Source organism: Dromiciops gliroides, chromosome 4 (assembly GCF_019393635.1).
Source record: "Dromiciops gliroides isolate mDroGli1 chromosome 4, mDroGli1.pri, whole genome shotgun sequence".
NCBI classification, from domain to species: Eukaryota; Metazoa; Chordata; class Mammalia; order Microbiotheria; family Microbiotheriidae; genus Dromiciops; species Dromiciops gliroides.
Genome location: NC_057864.1, coordinates 109958661 through 109981486, shown reverse-complemented (window position 1 = coordinate 109981486; position 22826 = coordinate 109958661). Strand labels below are relative to the sequence as shown.

Here is a 22826-nt window from a genome sequence, read left to right as displayed (position 1 = left end):
GATTCAGGAGGACCTGAGTTCAAATCTGGCCTCAGACACTTGACATTTACTAGCTGTGTGACCCTGGGCAAGTCACTTAATCCTCATTGCCCTGCCCCCCCCCAAAAAAAAAAGAAAAAGAAAAGAAAGGATTTGAAGTCCTTTGATTCAAAAATTCAATGTTCGCTTCCATGCTTTACTCCATGCTGCCTCTAATTACTTTTGCATTATATTCCATTTTGTCTTCTCCTTGATATTAATATTATTTTATATAGCTATATGCAATTTGAAATTGTTTTCATAATTTAATTATATCAGTACTGCATATTCCTGTAGACCTTTAAATTTTATAAAGCACTTTGCTCACACCTCTCCTTGAGATAAATGAGGGAACTAAGGTTCAATTGGGTGGCAATTTAACCAAGAAAATATTTAAGTGCCTCTTGGGCAAATACTTTTAACTAACATTTTGTTATAGTTGAAAGAACTAAACAATACCTTCTATATACAGTGTTACACTTCAGTGGATAAATGATCCACCTTTTCTGACTATAAATTTCTTTGATGGATATCTCCTAAACTGTCTGTCTAGCACCTTCTCCTCTTTCTCTACCATCTCACTTTTAAATCCATCACTTTCCATGAATTCAATCATAATCTATAGGATGACAATATCCAGATCTATATATCTACTTTCACCTCTCTTCTGAGCTCCAGTCTTGCATTATATCCAACTGAATGTCCCAGCGGCATCTCAAACTCCACAAATCTAAAACATAACTCATTGTCCTTTCCCTCCAATCCTCCCATCTTCCCAGCTTTTCTATCACTGTTGAGAGTATCACTCATTCTCCCAGACACCCAGGCCTGCAAATTTAGGGTTATCTTTGACTCCTCATAGCCCTACATAGCCAATCTGTTGCCAAGTCTTGGCATTTCTATCTTCATAACATCTCTCAGATATGTCCCCCTGCACCCTGGTGCGGGCTACTCACTTCACACCTGTACTACTGAAAGATTGCTTGTTGATCTCTATGCCTCTGGCCTCTCCCCACTCTAATATAGCCTTCCCTCAGCTGCCAGAGTGGCGTTTCTAAATCACAAGTCTGACCGTATCATGCACCTACCCAATAAATTCCAACAACTTCCTATTACTTCCATGACCAAATATAAAATCCTATTTGGCATTTAAAATCCTTCATAACCTGGTCCCCTCCTATCTTTCCAAAATCCTGGACTCCTGTCCATGGACTCCTGTCCATGTGCTCTGCAATTCAATTATACTGACCTTTTTCCTATCCCTTTCATAAGACACTTCATTTCCCATTGTGGCCTTTTGACAGGTCATCCTCCAAGCCTGCCTCCTCACCTGGCTTCTTTCAAGATTCAGCTCAAATCCCACCTTCTTCAAGAGGTCATTCCCAGTACATACATTTTGTACATACAATTTTTCCATGTTGTCTCTCTCCCACTCCTCCATTAAAATGTCAGCTCCCTGAAGGGGGAGACGATGTTTTCATCTTTCTTCATAGTCCCAGTGATTATTGTAGTACCTGGCAGATGGTTAGTACTGAAAGTATACCTGCTGATTTACCGACATCATATATGCCACTTTTTGTATGTACATCCATCTAATCAATCAATCAACAAGTATTTAAGTGCCTACTATGTGCCAGTCACTGTGTAAGACACTAAGGATGCAAAGACAAGGAAGAAACAGTTCTTGGTCTCATATATCCTAAAGAGGAAGACCTCATATATTTACACACATACACAAATACATAAAAATGTAAATGTGTGCATCTAAGATCGTTTGAGGAAGACGGAACTAGCAGCCCATGGGGATCAAAAAAGGCCCCATATAGAAAGTGATGCTTGATCTGAGCTTTGAAAGTAGCTAGATATTCTAAAAGAAAAAGGGCAAACAAGATCAAATCATATGCATGGGGGACAGCTAGTGCATTTTGAAGAGGAGCGAGAAAGCGAGGTTGGTTAGAATGTAGAATCTATGATGGAAAATAATGTCTAACAAGCTTGGGAAAGGTGAACTACAGCCAGACTGTGAAAAGATTTAAATGCTAGAGTAGTTTGCATTTTACCCTAAAACCATTAGGAAGCCACTGAGGAGAGAGCATTGTATAATGAGACCTATGCTTTAGGAAAATTACTTTGGCAGGTAGGTGGAGGATGAATTGGAGGTGGAAGAGACTTGAAAATTGGAGACCAATTAGGAGGTTATTGAAATAATCCAGATGAGAGAAGTGATGAGGGCCTGAAATGGGATAGTAGCCATATGAATGGAAGAGATGCAAGAGATGTTGTAAAAATAGAAGTAACAAGAATTAACTCACTGGGACAGACTAGGAAAGGGAGAATACAAATCAATGGCATGTAATAACCCAGTGCTTGATAAAGGTGAAAAATATAAATTATCTAGGGAAAAACTACTTAATTGATTTTTAAAACTGTTGGGAAAACTGGGAAACAGTCAGTCTTAAATTAGGCTCAATTAGGCTAACAACCTAAACTTACTCCACATAAAATTCGAAAAGGATACCCAATAAGAATTGGCAACTGACTGGATATGAGGATTAAAGAGTAAGGAACTGATGATCTCTCTAAGGTTGGGAATCTAGGGAACTGTAAGAATGGTGCTGCCCCTACCAGAAAGAGGGATGTTCAGAAAAAGGGTGGAGTGGGAAAAGGATAGGTAAAGATGATGATTTCTGTTTCAGACATATTGAATTTTTTAAAATAATAAATATTTTTATTTAAAGTTTTGAGTTCCAAATTTTATTCCTCCTTCCCTCCCTCTCTTCCTCCCCTCCCTCAGACAGTAGACAATAGATATAGGGTATGCACGTGCAATTATGTAAAACATTACCATATTAGTCATTTCATATAAGAACACGAATAAAAGAAAAAATGAAACTGAAAAATAGTGTGCTTCAGTCTGTATTCAAACAATATCAGATCTTTCTTTAGAGGTGCATGGTATGCTTCGTCACTAGTCCTTTGGGATTGTCTTGGATCATCGTATTGCTGAGAATAGTTGTCATTCACAGTTCTTCATCAAACAATATTGCTCACTTCACTATATATCAGGTCATACAAGTCTTTCCAGGCCTTTCTGAAATCATCCTGCTTGTCATTTATTATAGCACACTAATATTCCATCACCATCATATATCACAGCTTGTTTAGTCACTCCTCAATTGATGATCATTCCTTTGATTTCCAATTCTTAGCCACTACAAAGAGAGCTGCTACAAAGAGAGTTGGCAACTAGGATCACTGGTACCTTTGGAGAAGGCAGTTTCAATTTAGTGATAAGGTTGGAAGCCAGACTGCAAAGGACTGTGAAGTGGTTGAGAGGAAAAGAAGTGGACTCAATAAGAGCATCCATTTTTTTTCTAGGAGTTTGGCTCTGAAAGGGAGGAGATATTGGATGACAGCTGAAGGAGTAGGGAGGCAAATGGAGGTTTTGTTTTGTTTTATGGATGGCAGTAGAGCTGAGTGTATAAAGGAAGGGATAGCAATAAAAAAAAAGGAGAGAGATTGAAGATTAGACTTTTCATTCCATGTAATTCTTGTCCATGTATTCCCACAAATATTTCACATTTGACCTACATATGACACAACATGCTAGATGTCTTCCTCTAGTACTTTTCATAGCTCATGGGTACCAGCATAGCATTCAAGATATCTACTTATTGCTTTTCATTCTTGCTGCATGAATGCTCCAGCTCTTTTTTCTAATCATACATTTCCTTGATGATCAATTCACCAATTTCTACCTTGTTTTGGTTCTTGGTATCTTAGTCTGGGTGATAGCTGAAATTCCTTTATCTGTAGCACACAATTCCTACTTGGAGAGGTCTGAGAGGTCATGAGAAACAGAAAAAATTGTCTAGTCTTCTATCTTTCTGGTCACATGACATAGAAATCCATTATTCATCTCTTTGTTGCCCTCTGAGATTTTGGTGGAACACTACTATACAAAATCATTAAAAGGAAAAGGGTTTTGATGGTTGTTTTAAGAAATGGCTTGCAATAATTAAAAACACTGGCCAACTTCCCCAAATAAGTCTGCCTGTTTCTTCTTTTCAATACTAGGGTCATATGTACCAAAATATTTATAGCAGCTCTTTTCATAGTAGCCAAAAACTGGAAACTTAGGGACTTTCTACCTATTGAGAAATGGATTTTTAAAATGTAGTACATGAATGTGATGGAATATTATTGTGTCATAAGAAATGAGAGGATGAACAGTTTCACAGGAAGCTAGGAAGACATCTGTGTTTTGGTACAGAGTGAAGTGAGTAGAACTTGAAGAACAATTTATACGATGACAAAAATATCATAGAAAAAAAGCAACTTTGAAATGCTTCAGAACTCCACTCAATGCAACTGTAAGTCACAAATCCAAAGGACTAAACATGAATCATGCCACTTACCTTCTGCCAGTGAGATTATAGACTTAAAATCCAGAATGACACATGCATATTTGCATGTGACCAATTTGGGAATCTGTTTTGATTTCCCCTGTGTATTTATTCAGTTGATTTTGCTTTTGTTATTATTGTTGTTCTGTGGGGATGGGACAGTGGAAGAGGGAGAGAATACTTGTAAAAATAAATGGATAGGGGGCAGCTAGATGGCACAGTGGATAAAGCACCGGCCCTGGATTCAGGTACCTGAGTTCAAATCCGGCCTCAGACACTTAACACTTACTAGCTGTGTGACCCTGGGCAAGTCACTTAACCCCAATTGCCTCACCAAAAAAAAAAAATTAATTAAAAAAATAAATAAATGGATAAATAAATAATTTTTGGAACACAATAGAGTCAGTTTACCTTCCATTTGCAATGCCTGTCCTACATACATGTATTTATAGATTCAACTCAGTAAGTTGGCCATCTAGCTATACGTAATAATCTGGACAACAGCTATTTTTCATCCATTGCATTTTCCTGGTGGATTGTTGGGCCAATCTTTTTTTTTTGGTGAGGCAATTGGGGTTAAATGACTTGCCCAGGGTCACATAGCTAGTAAGTGTTAAGTGTCTGAGGCCGGATTTGAACTCAGGTACTCCTGAATCCAGGGCCGGTGCTCTATCCACTGCACCACCTAGCTGCCTCGGGCCAATCTTTTTTCAAGTACTGATAGATCTAATGAGGAGGCTCTGTACTTTTCTGAAGCTTGATGCAATCCATATAATATCCTCTGCAAAGAGTACAATCTAGAGGGCCTCATTATCTGTACAGAATCCCTCTGTCATATAGACTCTACACAGAACATCCTTTAAAACAACTTTTGCTCTATTCAGTCGAACATGTATTGGGTTTTTGGTAATCAACAAAAAAGTGAGAGTTTGTATTCACTACACCAGTCAGTTTACTGTAAGGCTTTAAAGAAGTAAAAAAAAAAAGACTTTAAAGATGTGACCTACCAGAGAATTATTGCTATTTATAAAGCAATCTAGAATTCTATATCCCCTTGTCTGGACAAATAAATAAAACTAAACAATATCGAGGGGATTTCTTTTTGAGGTATGAGTTGGACCAGAGACACTTGGCCCTAGCATAGCCTGAACCAGATTAAAATGTCACTGAGAAATGTCTAACAAAATAAACAACATTACAACAGAAATAATATTGACTTGCGGTTTCATGTCAATCTGTTCCTTCTATTTGAGTTCAATGCCACTGGGTTGGACCATGATGGATCTCCAATGGGGTCTTTTAGATCTGTGATTCTGTATATAGACCGCTAGGCAGTGTGATAGATATAATGCTAGATTTGAAGTCAGAAAGACCTCAGTTCAAATCTGGCCTCCTAAACTTAGTTTTGCCACCCTGGGCAAGTTATTTGCTTTCTGTCTGCCTCATTTCCTCACATCTAAAATTGGGTAATAATAGCACCTATCAATATTTGTGAAGTACTCTGTAAACTTGAAACACTATATAAATGATAGCTATTATATACTACCAGGCAAACACTCTACATTTTGATTTATGATCTTTGTGAGTTGCTATGGCTAAAAATTCATTATGCTACAGTGATATTAATGATGATCTCCAAACTTATTTAGACTAGAACAAGCATTTATTAAGCACCTACTATGTATCTGGCACTGTAATAAGTGTTCCATAAACAGAATCACAGCATCATAGTTAGAGAAGATCTTAGGGCTCATGTAGTTCAACCTCCCACCTAATGTAGGAATTTTTTCTACAATATTCTCACAGATGGTCACCTAGTCTCTGAATTTCTGTAATAGGGAGTTATGTAAAAAGAAACCCATTTTATTGTTGAATAATTTTTAGCATGAAGTTCCTTTAATATGACTTAAATGAAAACTTTGTATATTTTGTTATAAAGAAATTGTCAAAAATGTTAAATGTTTAATAATAAAGACCGTGATCTTTATTTTTAAAGTAATTTTTACTACCTTGCATCAAAACATTGGTATCCTCTCATTCTAAAAAAATTAGTTACATGTATTCCCTCACTTTAAAAAAAGGTATACCAAGTCATAAAATAAAACTTAGGAAATTAATTTTATAAAATTTATAACTTCATAAAACCGATGAACTTGACAAAGAATTTTACTTGACAAAGAATTCATCACAATTTTCCTATTGACATGTAATTCTAATATATTTCAACTACCTTGGTATACTTGAAATAGTTCAATTACATACACTTTTCAGGAATACAACTATGTAAAGTAGATTTCAAATCATAATTGTTAAAGAATATTTCCATGAAAAAATGAAAGTGAAAATAAATGGATTAAACAGAAAAGATGGAGGTATTGACAAACTGTAAACAGCATTGCAACTTTATTTTTTTTCTCTAGACTTCATGAGTATATTAAAAGAACAGTACATATTGACTCAAGTATAGGAAGTGTTACTATTGATTCTGCTTGCCTTTTAACTTGCCTGATTCTCCTATTCCCACTCCATGGGATAAAATAACTAATGTGGCAGAATTCTATGCTTGCACTGGGGTCACAGAATTCTATATTCAGAGCTAAAAAGCACATTAAGGATTACCGTATCATAAATCTAGAGATGGAAGGTCATCTAACACAAGCCTGTCCTTTTACAGATGAGGAACTCCATACCCAGAGAAATAACATGCCCAGAGTGACCCAGATAATTAGTGGCAGAGCCAGGATTTTAACCCGGATATTTTGACTCTGAACCCAATGCTCCTTTATTTTTTTTTTTTGGAGGCAACAAGGGTTAAGCGACTTGTCCAGGGTCACACAGCTAGCAAGTGTCAAGTGTCTGAAGCCAGATTTGAACTCAGGTCCTCCTGAATCCAGGGCCGGTGCTTTATCCACTGTGCCACCTAGCTGCCCTCCAATGCTCCTTTCTGCTGTGCCATTCTACAACAGGGTTACCAAAGAGCTTCCACTCTAAGATCCTGAAAGCAGTTCTTCCCATCAAATGATGCAGATGATGAAATCTAGAAAGAAACATATGTGCTTGTGTACTAAACTGTGCTGGAGAGCCCTCCTCACATGCCAGGGCATTCTTGGGTTTGTAGTCCTGCTTTTGGAGACCCACACCACCGAGTACTTTGCCATGGTATACCTAGAACAGGAATGGATTTCTCTATATTTCTCATGTTGGTAAACTAGAACCTGGACCATTGTGATTAACATCAACACAAAGGAAACAGATAACTCAAGGTATTGTTTTGTAAGTATAAATTATGCTTTTGACTATGAGTATAATTCATCTAACAAATTGGGATCATTTTGTGAATATTTTAAAAATTAACCAAAACAACATATGCAGAATTGCAAAAAAAATTGTCAACACAGTAATTATATATTCTTGTCTATTATCACCCTATTGTGGAGATTCTGTTGTCATTCTTGACTAGCCACCTTCAGCTTTCTCCATACCTATTCACTCTAACTGTTCTTTTAGAATATAACTTTTAATTCCCCAGATTCACAATCCCAGCATCATTCTTGACTCGTTTTCACTCTCCTTCACCCCTTTAGCCAATCAGACAGCAAGTCTAAATAAAACTACTTCCACAATACCTCTCATATTCATCCTCTTCTCTTCACTCAACATTGCCACTACTCTACTTCAGGTCCTCATCCCTCTCACCTGGACCAGGGCTTCTTAAACTTTTTCCATTTTCAACCCCTTTTTGCTGGAGAATTTTTAGATGACCCTGGGTATATAAAATAGGTATATATATAACCTTTTACTGTTGCCAAATTTTTCACAACCCCCACATTCAGTTATGGGACCCCATATAAAGTTGTGACCCACAGTTAAAGAAGCTTTGACCTACACTATTTCAAAGGCAACCCAACTGGTCTCCCTATCTTAAGTCTCTCTCTTCTCCATTCCATCCCCTCCACAACTGCCAAATTAATCTTTCTAAAGTACAAGTGTCACAATGACACTCCCAGTTCCAAAGATGCCAGTGGATCCCTGATGTTTTTAGGATAAAATGCAAACTCTTCTGTTTGATATTTAAAGCACTGCACAATTTGCCTTTAACTCGCCTCTTACAAGTTAGTTAAATTATTCCCTTTACATACTCTATGATCCAGACCCAAACTGGTCTTCTTACTGTTCCTCACAAACACCACTTCTGCCGCATGTCTTATCCCCATGCCTTTGCACAAGCTGTTCTCCATGCCTGAAAAGAATGCTCTCCTCTCCACCCCCATAAACTCCCTAGATTCCTTCCAGGCTCAGATTTCGTGTCACCTCTTACATGCAGTCTTTCCCAATTGATTTTGCATATATTGTCTATCATTCTTGTATGTGCGCACGTTGTATATGCTCTGTAAAACGTAAGCTACTTGAGATGTCAAGGTGGTTTTTGTGGGGGGAGAGGTTTGGTCTTTGTATCCACAGTGCTGGGCATTAAGTCGCCACTTAATAAATGCTTGGTGATTAATTACTTGTGCTTAGAAGTTTTCCCTTCTCTCACCAAAAATTATACATTTATTTATTCATTGAATGAATTCATGAAATGCTAGTGAAGTATGATTGCTACTGGGTACCCACAGGAAGGATAAGCAATTTGTCTGGAAATAAGAAAAGCAAAATCCCCCAAATTTAAGAATAGATATGAGCAATTTTGTACCCACTCCCCTCAAAGTCTATTTTGGGGGATTACCCAGTCCATTCTTTTTTCACCCGCCCCACACATTGTGAATCTTTGGGAGTGGGAGACTCATTAGGCTTTTCCTAATTCTATTTCAGATCTACCTTATTCCTTGCCTCCTATCTAACAAGTGGTTTACCTGTCCTGGGGCCACCTTGATAAGCCACCCAGCTGACAGGTGGTTCCTCTTAAGTAGGCATAGCCAGTTGTTGATGTTCAAAGGATGTTGTGGTCTTTGGATATGTTCCCAATTTGAATTTTAATGAACACCTCAGATCTCTGGTGGGAGAGAGTAATAGAACAGAAGAGGCAGGTTGATGTAGTGGAAAATTAATCTGAACCTGGAGTCAGATGACCTGGTTATGACTCCTGGTTCTGTCACTTACAAATTGTATGAATGTAGGTAAGTCAGCCACTTAGCTTCAGTCTCCATTTCCTCATCAGCAAAAATGGATTATAACAATACTGGCCTGCCTACTTTACATGGCTACTATGTCTATTTAAGGTAATGCTGCACGTTCAGATGCTTTAGGGAAAAAATGATAATGTAGTATTCAAATGCGAGGCAGATATGGTAAACAGTATTAAGTCAAGGGGAATTAAATAAGCACATGAATCCAGATACTAGAAAGGAAAAGACATCAAATCTTCCATTCTTTGTCTCTTCATCAAAGCAAATTATGAGGAACAAGACTATTATTGACCCATCATATCCCACAAGCAAAATCACTGAAATGACACTTTAGTAATTAATAATAAAATATTTTAAAATATTTTATGGTCTCCAAGTAATTTATTACCTTGCTACAAAGTGTGACATGAAACAAAATATTTCTCATCTAAGCATTCCCACTAAATGTATTGCTTACCTTTTCTAATACAAATAAGCTCATGCACTCCACAGGTTCGTTCTCCACCTATTCAAAAAATATCAAAAAAGATAGAAATACCATGAGCTTAGTTTGACTGTCTCAGAGTGAAGTTTAAACTTTTAAATTTAAAAGAGAGAAGACGTTAAAAAAATGCCCTTGATTTTTTTTCTTTAGACCATATTACCCAAATATATTAACTAAACATCCTGGATAGATCAAAAATCAAGACCATTCAAATGTCTACACATACCTCATGAATGTCTTAGGAATGAACAAATTGAACTGGGCAACCACTCAAGCAACAGAGTTGACTTAATAAGCACTTACTATTAAGCACTTACTAAGTGCCAGGCACGGTTAAGTGCTGGGGACTACAAGGAAAAGCAAATGACAGAGCTCTTGAGGAGCTCAGAATCTAAAGCGGGGCATGTAAATAATTACACATGAAAAGTTATTTACAAGTTAGTTAACAAATAAGAGAGGAAAGGCACTAGAACTAGGAGGGATCAGGAAAGGCTTCCTGTAGAAGGTGGGCTTTTAGTTGGGACTTAAACGAAGCCAGGGAAGCCAAGAGACAGAGATGAGAAGGGAGAGCATTTCAGAAATGGGAAGTCGTCATTTCCTCAGTCTCAATACACAGCACAGACCTCTGCACATAGGAGGCCGAGGAGGCCCCTATTTTGCCAGTCTTCTGAATAAGGCATCACTGCAGGAGGCAATCCTGTAGTTTTATCATATAAACTCATAAAAGTGCATATTTCACCCTTTCATCTTGGCAAATAATGATGCTAAAATAAAACTGATTAAAATGCTCCTCCTTTAAGAGTTATGTCAGTCAATAATATTCATTAAGTACCTACTCCATGCCAGGTACTGTGCTAAGTGCTTTACAATTATCATCTAATTTGATCCTTATAACTACTATGATGTTCATTATACAGATTAAGAAACCGAGGCAAATAGAGCTTAAGTGACTTGTCCAGGGTCACAGAGCTAGTCACTGTCTGATACCAGATTTGAACTCAGGTCCTCCTGGCCTGGTGTTCTATCCACTGCACCACCTAGGTGCTCCTTCAAGAAGCTTACAACCTAATGGGTAAAGAAAATACACAAAAGAGGAAGAAATGGGGGTAGGGAAGAGCCACCAGAGGTACTGTATGCAAGAGACCAGACACAGTAGATGTTAGGAAATGAAATTAGCTGGAAAAGTCTGAGCCCTTTGTGAAGAGAATCTTGAGGAAGAGCTCATTGACCTGCCTTCCCATCAAAGAGAGAGGTAGCTGAGGGTGTTGAAGAGGTATTGAATATCAAAGCAGAATGAACCTCCATGATATTCCAGGTGATAAGATGACTGTTTTCATTAATACAAACTAATCAAAGTTTTATGGCATTCTTTATTATTTCTCATTTTATCATTACATTTTTTGCTCATAAGAAAAGCTGTCTATTAAACACTTCATTATTACAAAGAGAAATAATTACAGTAACAATACAAAAAGATGATCACAATATCTATTAAAAAACTAAGTTACTTTGGGAAGCAGTCTAAAATTTAAAAAAATATCTCTAGTACTAAAGTAGATTAAGTTTACATACTAACTGTACTATTAACCATAACACCATTTTAAACAATATAATGAATGCAAATTAATCACTTTGTAAGTATCTAGCACAGCATACAGAGTGCCCTATATGTGGGAGTTAAAGTACAGAAGTTCAAATCAGCTTTGTTATTTTCTACCTATATGACTTTGGGTAAGCAAGTCACTAAAGTCACTTAACTGCTCTGAGTCGCACTTTCCTCATCGGTAAAATGGGAATGGAAGAGGATTGAATGAGATGGCCTCTAAGGGTCCTTCCGCATCTAAATCTATGACACTAAAATACAAACCTAACCTGTACCTAAGACTGTGATATCGTGCAAGGAGCACGCACTGGAGAATAAGGTCTAAGGGCACTGAAAAAGGTAGAAGAGAGTTAAGTTATGAAGAGCTTAGGAGGGCAGATGATTTTGTATTTGATCCTGGAGAAGACAAGAAGTGACTGGAATTTATCAAATAGGTGAGATGACACGGTTAGAACTGTGCTTTATTTAGGAAAATTTGGCAGCTGAACAGAGGTAGACTAGTGTGAGGAAGTAGACCTACCATCAGACTATTATTATAACAGTCTAGGTGTGAAGTAATAGGGGCCTGCCACCAAGGTGGTAGGAGTATCCAAGGAAAGAAAGGAGTGTATTCAAGAGATATTGCAAACATGAAATCGACAGGCCTTGGCAACAGATTGGATATGGAGGGAGGGGTGGTGGTGGTGGTGAGATACAATAAGGAGCTGAGGATGATACCTAAGTTGTAAGCCTGGGAGGAAGCTGCCACCCTCAACAGTAACAGAACAGTTTTAAAGGGGAGAGGGCTATGGGGGAAAGATGATGAGTTCAGTTTGGGACATAGTAGATTTAAGATCTCTACTAGGCGTCCAGTTGAAAACATCTGAAAAGTAATTAAGAGATACAAGACTGAAGGTCAGTAGAAAGGTTAGGACACATGCTATATATAAATCATTCTCATCCATTAAGGAAGAACTCTTGCAATGAAATAATCTTATTAGTTCTTGACATGAAAGCAAAAAAAAAAAAAAAAGATTTCTTTTTAAACAATTTAAAATTCAGAAAGAATTTAGTCTGAATGGATAAAATTTTACTATCTACATCTGGAATTAAATCACAGCATACAATATTCTTTAAAAGCCTAATGGATTTTTTGTGATTTGATTGGTTTAGAAAAGATTGTATAGGAAACAGTACAGAGCTTCCTCCACCAGTGTAGAACTGACCTTCTTTGCAACTCTGAGTATTATTAAGTATGAAGTATTAGAGTACAGCCTAGAGCACTGAAAGGTAAAATTGACTTTGCCCAAGGTCACACAGCCAAGATGTGTGAGAGGCAGAACTTGAACCCAGGTCTTCCTGACACCTGGGCCAGTTATCCATCCACAATACTAAGTTTCTTCTCATAGGAATTAGTGACAATAAGAATGATTGTCTCTTTTAAGTAGGGTGTTTCTTTTAGCCTACAAAACTGCAAATAAAGACCACCTACCTACTAAAGGTAAGTACAATTCCTGAATATTAATCAGAAACTCAGAAACAATAAAAATATAAATCATGGAATTATTATAATCTTACTTTGGGGTAATTAACACCAATTAATCATTGTCAAACATTGGCAAAATTCCAGATCTAAAGAAATATACATTGAAATATATCTAACGAATTGAGTTTATTTCCCTAAACTTTCTTTTGTGTGTTTGTGTGTGAGGCAATTGGGATTAAGTGACTTGCCCAGGGTCACACAGCTAATAAGTGTCAAGTGTCTGAGACTGGATTCGACCTCAGGCCCTCCTGAATCCAGGGCCAGTGCTTTATCCACAGTGTCACCTAGCTGCCCATGATTTTAAATTTTTTTAAGAAATCGTTTACTTGAAAATTGTAATTGACAATAAAAAAGAAATTCAATATTTAGCAGGTTTGGAACGTAGCCTATTCTTTTTGTCTTTTCATTTCAAAGAATCAGGAAATCCACTCATTAAAAGGAACCTTAGAGACAATCTTATCCCACCCATACCAAAAAATCTCTTCTATAATATCTTTGACTTTCTCCTGTACCTCATCATCCTGGTCTTCTCCTAGACCTTGTCTGTGTTTTATTATAAAATGTGCTACTCACACTGTACTTCATATCTGGTCTAGCACAGATTATAATGGAACTCTTCCCTCTATTCTGGACACTGTCTCCTCGATGCAACCTAAGATAGCATTAGCTCTTTATGATACTGATTCATTTTGAACTTTCAATCCATTAAATTCCCATACCTTTTTTCACAGGAACTCTTGTCTAGTCATGACTGTCTCTATTCTATTCTTGAGAAGATGAGTTTGGGAACCCAAGTAGAGACTTTGAACATACCCAAAATCAGAAATTAATCTGTGATCTCATCAATGGGGGTCATCCTCCCAACAATTCTAATCTCAACCAGTACAGGCCTACCAGTTTGATTTGACTTTTATATTCTCCCATAAGTTCTCCTCAGGGGGTTCCACCCAACATGCTTGGGAACTTCATCCCACCAGCAGCTATGGCAGCTGCTAATACATGAAGCTGAGATCATATGCAGTCTAAGTAAGGCTAAAATTGGATCTCAAGGGCCAGTCTCTTCTGCTTTGTGTTCTTTCCGTGAACACAGGTGACTGAACAGTAATCCTGAGAGATAAGACTTTCTGAATCTAGCAGCTACCTTGAGGAATCAGGAGTCCTTGGTTTGCACGGGTGGTACTAGCTGCCCTGCAGGAGATGTTCCCTGAAGCTATAACTCTTCAAAAGAGATGACAGTCAGTAGAAGAATTAACCATGCAGATGCAGCCAAGCCAAAAGGGGAGGGAGGGAAGGGAAATGATGCAGTGGAAGGAGTGCTGGAACTAGCATCCCTTTTCTCCTGTTTACTCCCTATGTGATCCTGGTCAAGTGCTCCTCAGTTTCTTCATCTGTAAAATGAGCAGGCATATATTATCTTTAAGGTACTTTGCGGCTCTTAAGCACATAACTATTATTTTCCTTTTCATAAAAGTTATCATTTTAAAAGAAATGATTAAAACAGTCCGATATTAAACTGAACCTTAAGTTATTTAAAATTATTTCTCAATAAGGTCTTTGCAGAGATTGTATCAACTCTACTCCTCCTGCAACATGGAGATGAGCAGAAATAGAGTGAAATTGAAATTTTTAGTCAATGTTACTCTTTTGCCTCTTAGGCAACTCTATGTAGAAACAGGATATAAATTGATGTAGTTTTCCAGAGTTGGTATAGAGATGCAGTGAGTATGTGTATGTAACTTGGGGATTAAGCCATTTTCAAGCAGGTCAAAATTATCCTAGCAATGTGCCTCTCTTAAAACAAGCTAGTCTCTCTAAAATCTGGAATAAATTAATAGATTGATAAGTTTAAATAAGCAAACCAATCAATTCTTAACTGTTAAGACTCACTTTCTTTTTCACTAGTGTGTTTACTAGCATGTTCATCCTGACACTGTACCCTAGATCAAACAAATTATAGATCCTCTTCAATTTCTCATAACTTTAACTTCTTGTCAACTTGGGATTTGTCTTGAGTCAGGAGTTATTACTAAAGAAAACACCTTCCTAATCACATATTTTAAAATATTAATGGTTATTTAATTAATAACTAGGTAATTTTTAATATCTTTGACATGGCTACTTCTTAAATCTGTCCCCAAAATTATGAAGTACAGGGAAATCCTCCTGGTCCTCTTACTCCAGACCCATAAAAAGCTTCCACACACAGTTACTTGGAAGTTCTTTGCTCAAACAGGCTTGTGGTGGAGGACTTGAGGAAGAACCAGACCCTGGGCTAGATAGGTCTTTTCTTAACTTTCTGACCCAGGTGTTCTCTTTTTCCTAATACCTGTTATGATTTAATAAATGCTTAATGCCCAAAACTGGTGCTAAAGTTTCTAATTTCTACTAGAAACCCTACCTAATTTTCCCTATACTTAGGACAGGAATAAGGTGACCACACATTAGATTTTAAATGTTACAGTTACATAGATACTTTCCAAGTGATGCTATATGGCTGCAAATCATAAGACAGCTCAAAATAATTAAAATCATAGGAAACATGCAAAATTGAAGAAAAAAGGGATTGAAAGTAACTAAACCACAATATATTACCAGGGATGTTTGTACACAAGAAGTAGAGTAAAAAACATCAAGTTCATGTATAATGGATAAAGGAAGAGTAGTATGTGAGGACAAATGAACTACCCAAATATAACAGAAATATCCCTAAAATTTCCAGACCTAGGGAAAAGGTCTCCAGCATGCTGCACAGACCATCTATAGAGGATAAATTTTTGTAAAGACACGGTCAGTGATCAGGTGGATTGAAAGGCAAGGATGAATTGTGATCTTCAGCACATATAAACCGTTGCCTTTTGGTTTAGAAGATACTAGTATAGTAGTATTGTTATTTTCATGCTGAGGTAAGACTAATTAGACTGCCTGGCTCTTAGTACTTCTTAGAACAACATAAATTGTACTCTTCTATTACTGCTCTTTAGTTCAAGCAATTAAAATAAAATAACATAGATCCTAACAAAAAATTCTACTGTTTCCCCCCAGAAGTCCCTAATTTTGTCAGCAAGATTACAGGAGAAAATTTAAATAAATTTTGTAAATCTACTAAAAAATATAGGCCCTTAATTGTATATAGCAAATATAAATAAAAAGCAATTTCATCCTTATTTCAATTTTATTCATTTAAAAATAGTGAATAAAATAGGGATATGGATTGGATCTGTGATTTTACTAGTACAGAGAATCTTTAGATTTATAAGTTCCTTCTAACAATGTAGATTAAGCCATTCTCTGCAATTTACAGTCTTAACCTTACCCAGGGTGACATAGCTAAATATGTGTCAGAGACAGGACTTAAATTCAGAGATCATCCTGATTCTAAGGTTAGATTCTCTTGACTGTGACATACCACCTCATATATTTATATCTTCTTATATTCATTTATTAGCCACTGGTTTATTTGAACTATATTTCCTCTAAAAACAAACTTTGCTACATTTATGAAATCTATTGCTATGAAAAGGTTGTACATTCTACACTAAATGAACTCATTTTTTAAAAACTTTGAATGTCATATGATGTCACAGATTAGTTAAATTACAGCATACTGTAATGTATTTTTCTCATAAGAATATGGAAAGTTGTATTGTATATCTCTAAAATTAGGTATCATATTTAACATTTTACTGAATCTTCTAACAAAACATCTCCAACTATTCTTTTTTTGTTTTGGGGGTGGGGCAATTGGGGTTAAGTGACTTGCCCAGGGTCACGCAGCTAATAAGTGTGAAGTGTCTGAGGCTGGATTTGAACTCATGTCCTCCTCAATCCAGGGCCCATGCTCTATCCACTGTACCACCTAGCTGCCCCCTCCAACTATTCTTAAAAGTCTTCATTTCAGGGGGGCAGTTAGGTGACACAGTGGATAAAGCACCGGCCCTGCATTCAGGAGGATATGAGTTCAAATCTAGCCTCAGACACTTCACACTTATTAGCTGTGTGACCCTGGACAAGTCACTTAACCCTCATTGCTCCTAAAAAATTTTTTTTAATTTAAAAAATAAAAGAAGTCTTCATTTCACCTTAACATTATAGCATTTTTGAGTAAATAGAGATTTAAATTCAAAACCCTCTTTATAGATGAGGAAATTGAAGTCCAAAGAAGTTAAGTAATTATAATATAATTGTAATTATTTTCTTTTCTACTTTGGTAGGAAATATTATTTTATGGAAAACAGAATTAAAAAGGCCCTTAAAAGTCATGTACTTCAACCCCCTTCATTCCTCATCAAAAGATGAAGGAACTAAAAGCCTGAGAGGTTAAGTGACTTGCATCAGGTTCCACAGAGTAAAGCAGCAGAGCCAGGATTGGGACCAAGGTCCTTTGTTCTAAAGTCTGTTCTTTCCATAACACCAAACTGTCTCTCACTCAAGGTCATCCAGCTAGGTAGTATCAACATTGCCTGGATTTCAGCAAGGCTTATGACAAAATGATATCCTTAGGCACATGATAGAGAAATATGGGATGAATAGCAATACAGTTGGGTATATGTGTATGAGGCTGGTTGGACAATCACATGCAAAGAGTATTGATTAATGGATCAATTCAACTTGAAGGAAAGTTTCTAGGATCATATGGCAAAACTTTGTCCTTAACCCTATGCTGCTCAACAATTTTCTAATTTTCTTTAGTAAAGACAGAAAAGATTTGCTTACCAGATTTGTACATGACACAGCTAAGAGGAACAGGTAGCTAGGATAATAGAATCCGCTATCAAAATTCTTTCAGTGGTCTAAAATAGTGCTGTTAAACTAAAAAAAAAAATCAGGTTCCACTAAGTTGTATAGAGAGCTCCCTCTTGCCATGTAATGACTTAGAAAACCACATATTAACATTATCTGTGTTCTACTGTGTTTTTATTTATTTGGTTAAATGTTTCCCAATTACATTTTAATCTGGTTCTTGCTATGCTGGGAATATTATGGGCAGGTGATGGATACTTTTGGTCTAGAATGATGGGTCAAAATACAAAAGTCAAAATTGATAAGATTAAAAATGTTTTTTCAACTAGTTTTTTAAAAAGCCAATTACAACTATAGGATTGGGTGGGGGTGGGGGGCTGGCTTGTCAAAACATCTTATAACAATGATCTAGGGATGCTGATTGATCACAAATTTTATCAAGAACAAGAAGTTAGCCTAGATGTATTCTAAAATCTCTTCCAACTCTATTCAAATCAATTAAGATTATAATTTTTTTTTTGTTTGTGGGTTTTTTCTTTTTGCTTGGGGCAATAAGGGTTGAGTGACTTGCCCAGAGAGTCACACAGCTAGTAAGAGTCAAGTATCTGAGGCTATATTTGAACTCAGGTCCTCCTGAATCCAAGGCCGGTGCTTTATGTACTGTGCCACCTAGTTGCCCCCAACATTACAGTTCTATAACTAGAACCTAAGGATTCTGACTCTTAGTCCAATACTTTTCATGATACCCTGAGTTCCTATGTATAATAATGTAAATATTTAGTAATCAAGGTTTAGTCTCACTTGACCTGAAACTCAATTCTTACTCTAAATACTAAGATTTTTTTAAAAATGTTATTTTCCTTCCAGAGTAGAAACAAATAATAATTACAATTCTTAATTTTTATATCATGAACTAATTTCCCTATGACAGTCTGTGACAGTATTTATTAGCTTGTCTCACAATCTGAGTCTCTAGACTGCAACCACGAATGATATTTTTGCTAAAGCATAAAGGTAGAGAGGCGAAACAAAACAGTGATTTAGAAACTAGTTAAGCAGCCAAGTTGAGAAATCCATTTGTTAATAAGAAAGATGAATTGAACCTAGCAAAGAGCAATAAACCAAAGATGGTGGAGAGTGAGAAACGTTAGGAAAGAGGGAAAAATAACAATTACTTTTAAAATTCTTAAGTAGTCAGTTCTTTATTATTCTAGGGTTATCTTGTCTATAATTAATGCCTTGTCTATCATTTAATCCTTCCCCTTGGCCTTCTGACCATGGTGCCACTTCATTGAGTGGGTGTGCAGGGAAAATCATTTTTAAATCACTAAATTTAGCTACTTGACTGTAGTCCTAGCTTTTAAAAAAGGATTAGTAAAAAGATATATATTTTTTTCTAGGCACATTTTCCAAACTAGCTAACACAGTCTTAGGACTATTATCACCATGGATATCTGACAACTGTTTGAATGAATACATATGTAATTGTAATGTGTGTGGGTGGATGGGTAGGTGGGTAGGAATATATGTGTGTGTGTGTGTGTGTGTATACATATATATACACATAGAATTGAAAATATTTATTAGTAGAGGATATTTAATCATCAGTAGCTACCCAGGCTAATTAAATCAAAGACCTAAACATAAATAGATGATGATGATTACAATAATAGCTAGCATTTATATAGGACCTACTATGTGCTTTACAAAGATTATCTCATTGATCATCACAAGGACCCTGAAAGGTATGCACTCATTATCCCCATTTTATGGTTGAGGAAACTGAGACCAATAATAAGTAAATCAGCTGTTAAAGTTCATGAGAGCAAACAAAAGGAACCCTCTCAATTATACTGCTTCACACTACACTGTCCAGTTATATAGAATACCAAATTAATTTGAGAACAGGAGTAACAAGACTATGCTCATAATGCTCACTGGTTTGCTAATTTGAAATATTACTAGTTATATATAAGGAATAGATTCAGACCACATATATAAGCCCCCTCAAATGTGTTTCATTCTCTTAGTAAAGAAATGCCTCTTCTCCTGTTCAAAAAATGTAATCTCCTTGAAGACAAGAGCTGTTTCATTTTTATTTTCACATCTAATACTGCAACTTATACAAAATTTGGTTTAATAAATGCTTATCTCAGTGGGTTTCTGGATACAGAGAACTTTCCAGGAAGGGTCTTCAAAAAGTTTTGACTGGTGGGGAAAGAAGATTCTGGAATTTAGATTTATACTACTGAAATACAGACATGGCCAGAAATATAATAAGTTTTCAGTTTTGCAGTTTCCTTGAAAAACTAGAACTTGAATAATCTCCTATTCTTGCATTGAATGTCTGTTGTACTGTTGACTGCCTCTGACCTGTCAAGGTCAGTTTCAGCTTCTGTTCTTCCCCCCTCTGATTATCTCCAATTTATCCTTCATTTATCTAGTTGTTTGCAAGCTGTGTTCCCCATTGGACTATAAACTCCTTGAAAGCAGGGACTATTTTTTGCCTTTTTTCTTTTTCTTTCTTTTTTTGAATCCTAGTTTAGTACATTGACTAGCAGCTATCAGACAATAAATAAATGCTTATTGACTCGACTTGTTCTACTCAATGTTTAAGGAAAACAGAATCTTTAATTCATACTAGATTTTCTTTGAAAGGAGAAAAAAAAATTTTTAATCAACATGCCTTAATGCCAACTACCTATGCATTAACTTTTCACTGGAACGCATGTTAGTCCTGTCAGAAATCTACAATCATTCATTTCTTCCAAAAACAACAACAAACTGAGGCACACTGCATTCAAAAGGAGAATGCTAAGACAACTCATTTGAATTCCTTCGGAAGTACAGAAACAATTTCAAGAGTGAACTACCAAGATAAATCTCTGTCTCTGTCTCTCTCACCAGGGAGACTGGATTTTCTTTGAAAGGAGAAAAAAAAGTTTTAATGCCAACTACTATTGGGTTAACTTTTCACCAAAGAGCATAACAATAATTAATGTCTGATATCAACGACCACTCATTCTTAAAAACAAAAACAAAAAGACAGACAAGACGGCATTCAAAAGGAGACTCTGGGAGAATTCATTTGACTTCTTTTAGAAGTAGGGAACAATCTCAACAGTGAACTACCTGAGGAGATAAATCATTCACACACTCTGTCTCACTCTTCTCTCTCTTACACACACACACACACACACACACACACACACACACGAAACACACATACAAAACACACAAGAAAACAAGGGGAGGATAAAGTCTCGCTCACAAAGCGGAAAAGGGAGGGTAGCCCGGGATCTCGAGGCGGGGAGGTCACTAGTGGGCATCGCTGGAAGGGGCTCGAGGAGCGGGGCTCACTCAGTCGCCCTCCTCAGGGGTGGCCAGGAAGGGAGGGAGCAGGTCGCGGAGATTCCCTTAGGACAGTGGCTAGCGAGGGGCTGCAGGTGCATCCTAGAGCCCCGCTTCATTGCCCTCCCTCACCCAAGTCTCTGGGGCTCTCTCTGCCTTGCGGCAGCCGGGGCAAAACTCCGCACCAGCGTCGGAGAGGAGACTGGGGGCCTCTTCTCCAGCTTCGGCAAAGGGTAGGGCCAGCGAGACGAAGGGTCGGCCCTGGCCCAGGAGCCCGGCCCCGCTCCCTCTACTTGCACCTGGGAAGAAGAGGGGGATGTGGAGGGGGAAGAGGGAGGGGGCGGGGCGGGGGGGGTCACTCCTAGTCGGGACACCCCCCCGCCCCCTTCGCCTACCCTCACCTCTCCCCCTCCCCGTCCTCTGAGGACGCCCAAATCCCAGTCGCATCCTCGAGGATACACTTCACCTCATCCCCCTCCCCGCCCCCCACTCCCCGACCTCCTCTCCACCCCGGGGAGCGGCCTCTACTTACCCTCAATCGCCATGATGTGCTCGCCATGGACCGCACCAACTGCGTGGTAGGGGTGGGAGGGGAAGGGAAAGAGGCGCCGGAGTCCGGGAAAGACAAAAAGCGAAGGGGCGGGGATGGGGCACAAAATGAGAGTGAATCTCGGAGCCAAGGGGCCGGGGAAAGGGAATGGGGTGGGGTGGGGGGGCGGGGGGGCTGGGCATTGGAAAGTAAAGGGAAGGGAGAATGGAAAATGGAATCGTCCAAGGACCGCTGCCAGCACGTGACTATCCCCCTCCTCCCGCCTCCCAGCTTCCCCTCTTTACCACCCCCCAGCCTGTCCAGCCCCCGCCCTGGCACGCGCCTAGATTCAAAACAGGTGTAGTAGTAAAGACCGTTACCCTCTAGGACAACCTGCCCGAGGGGGACTGGGCATGTGCAAAGCGGGCCCCCAGCTGGCGAGGTCGCTACTCTTCTGCTGCCAGGAAAGATGAGTGAAGGATGAAGGACCATGGACAGCGCTCTCCAGAAGGGCAGAATCTAGGTTACTAACTCCAGGCAAAACTGGGTACTGGAGTTGGGTTGAATTGACAGTGTGCTTATTGGTCTGAAATTGTCGTGGTCGTGGCAGCGAAGGCTTTTAAGGACAGACTGCCTCCCTCTTGCTAATGGGATGAAGATCATGCCCTATGTTGCCAACGTGCATGGCTGGTTTCTCCTTCTGTACAATCTTGCTGTACTAGACCTGAAATCAGGAGATCCTTGTTCAAATCCCAACTCCAAGACTTACTAGCTGTATGACGGTGGGCAATGCCTCAGTTTTCTAATCTGTGTAATGGATCTATGTAACCTACCTTACCGGGGTGTTGCCAGGATTAAATGAGATTGTGTCTGCAAAAAGCTTTATAGTATACCTTAAAGCCTTCCTTTGAGTTTGGGTCAATTTAATTCACCTCAACAACATAAAGAGTCTGTAAAGACGAAGTTAGGAAGTCCTGTGTTCACATTCAGCCTCAAACACTTACTAGATGTTTGGCCCTGGCTAAATCAATCTTTCTGTGCCTC

At 38.1% G+C, this 22826-nt stretch overlaps 1 protein-coding gene across 2 annotated transcripts in view; it reads right to left on the bottom strand.

Annotated features, from left to right (window-relative positions):
• SYT14 (synaptotagmin 14) overlaps positions 1 to 21901 on the bottom strand; it is a 239104-nt gene extending 217203 nt beyond the window's left edge. For both annotated transcript variants that reach the window (XM_044004094.1, XM_044004092.1), the window contains exons 1-2: positions 21786 to 21901; positions 10008 to 10055 (exon numbers count right to left, since the gene is read on the bottom strand). The gene's annotated coding sequence lies outside the window, so the exon portion shown is untranslated. The remainder of the gene's footprint in view (positions 1 to 10007; positions 10056 to 21785) is intronic.
• Between the last annotated feature and the right edge of the window lie 925 nt (positions 21902 to 22826).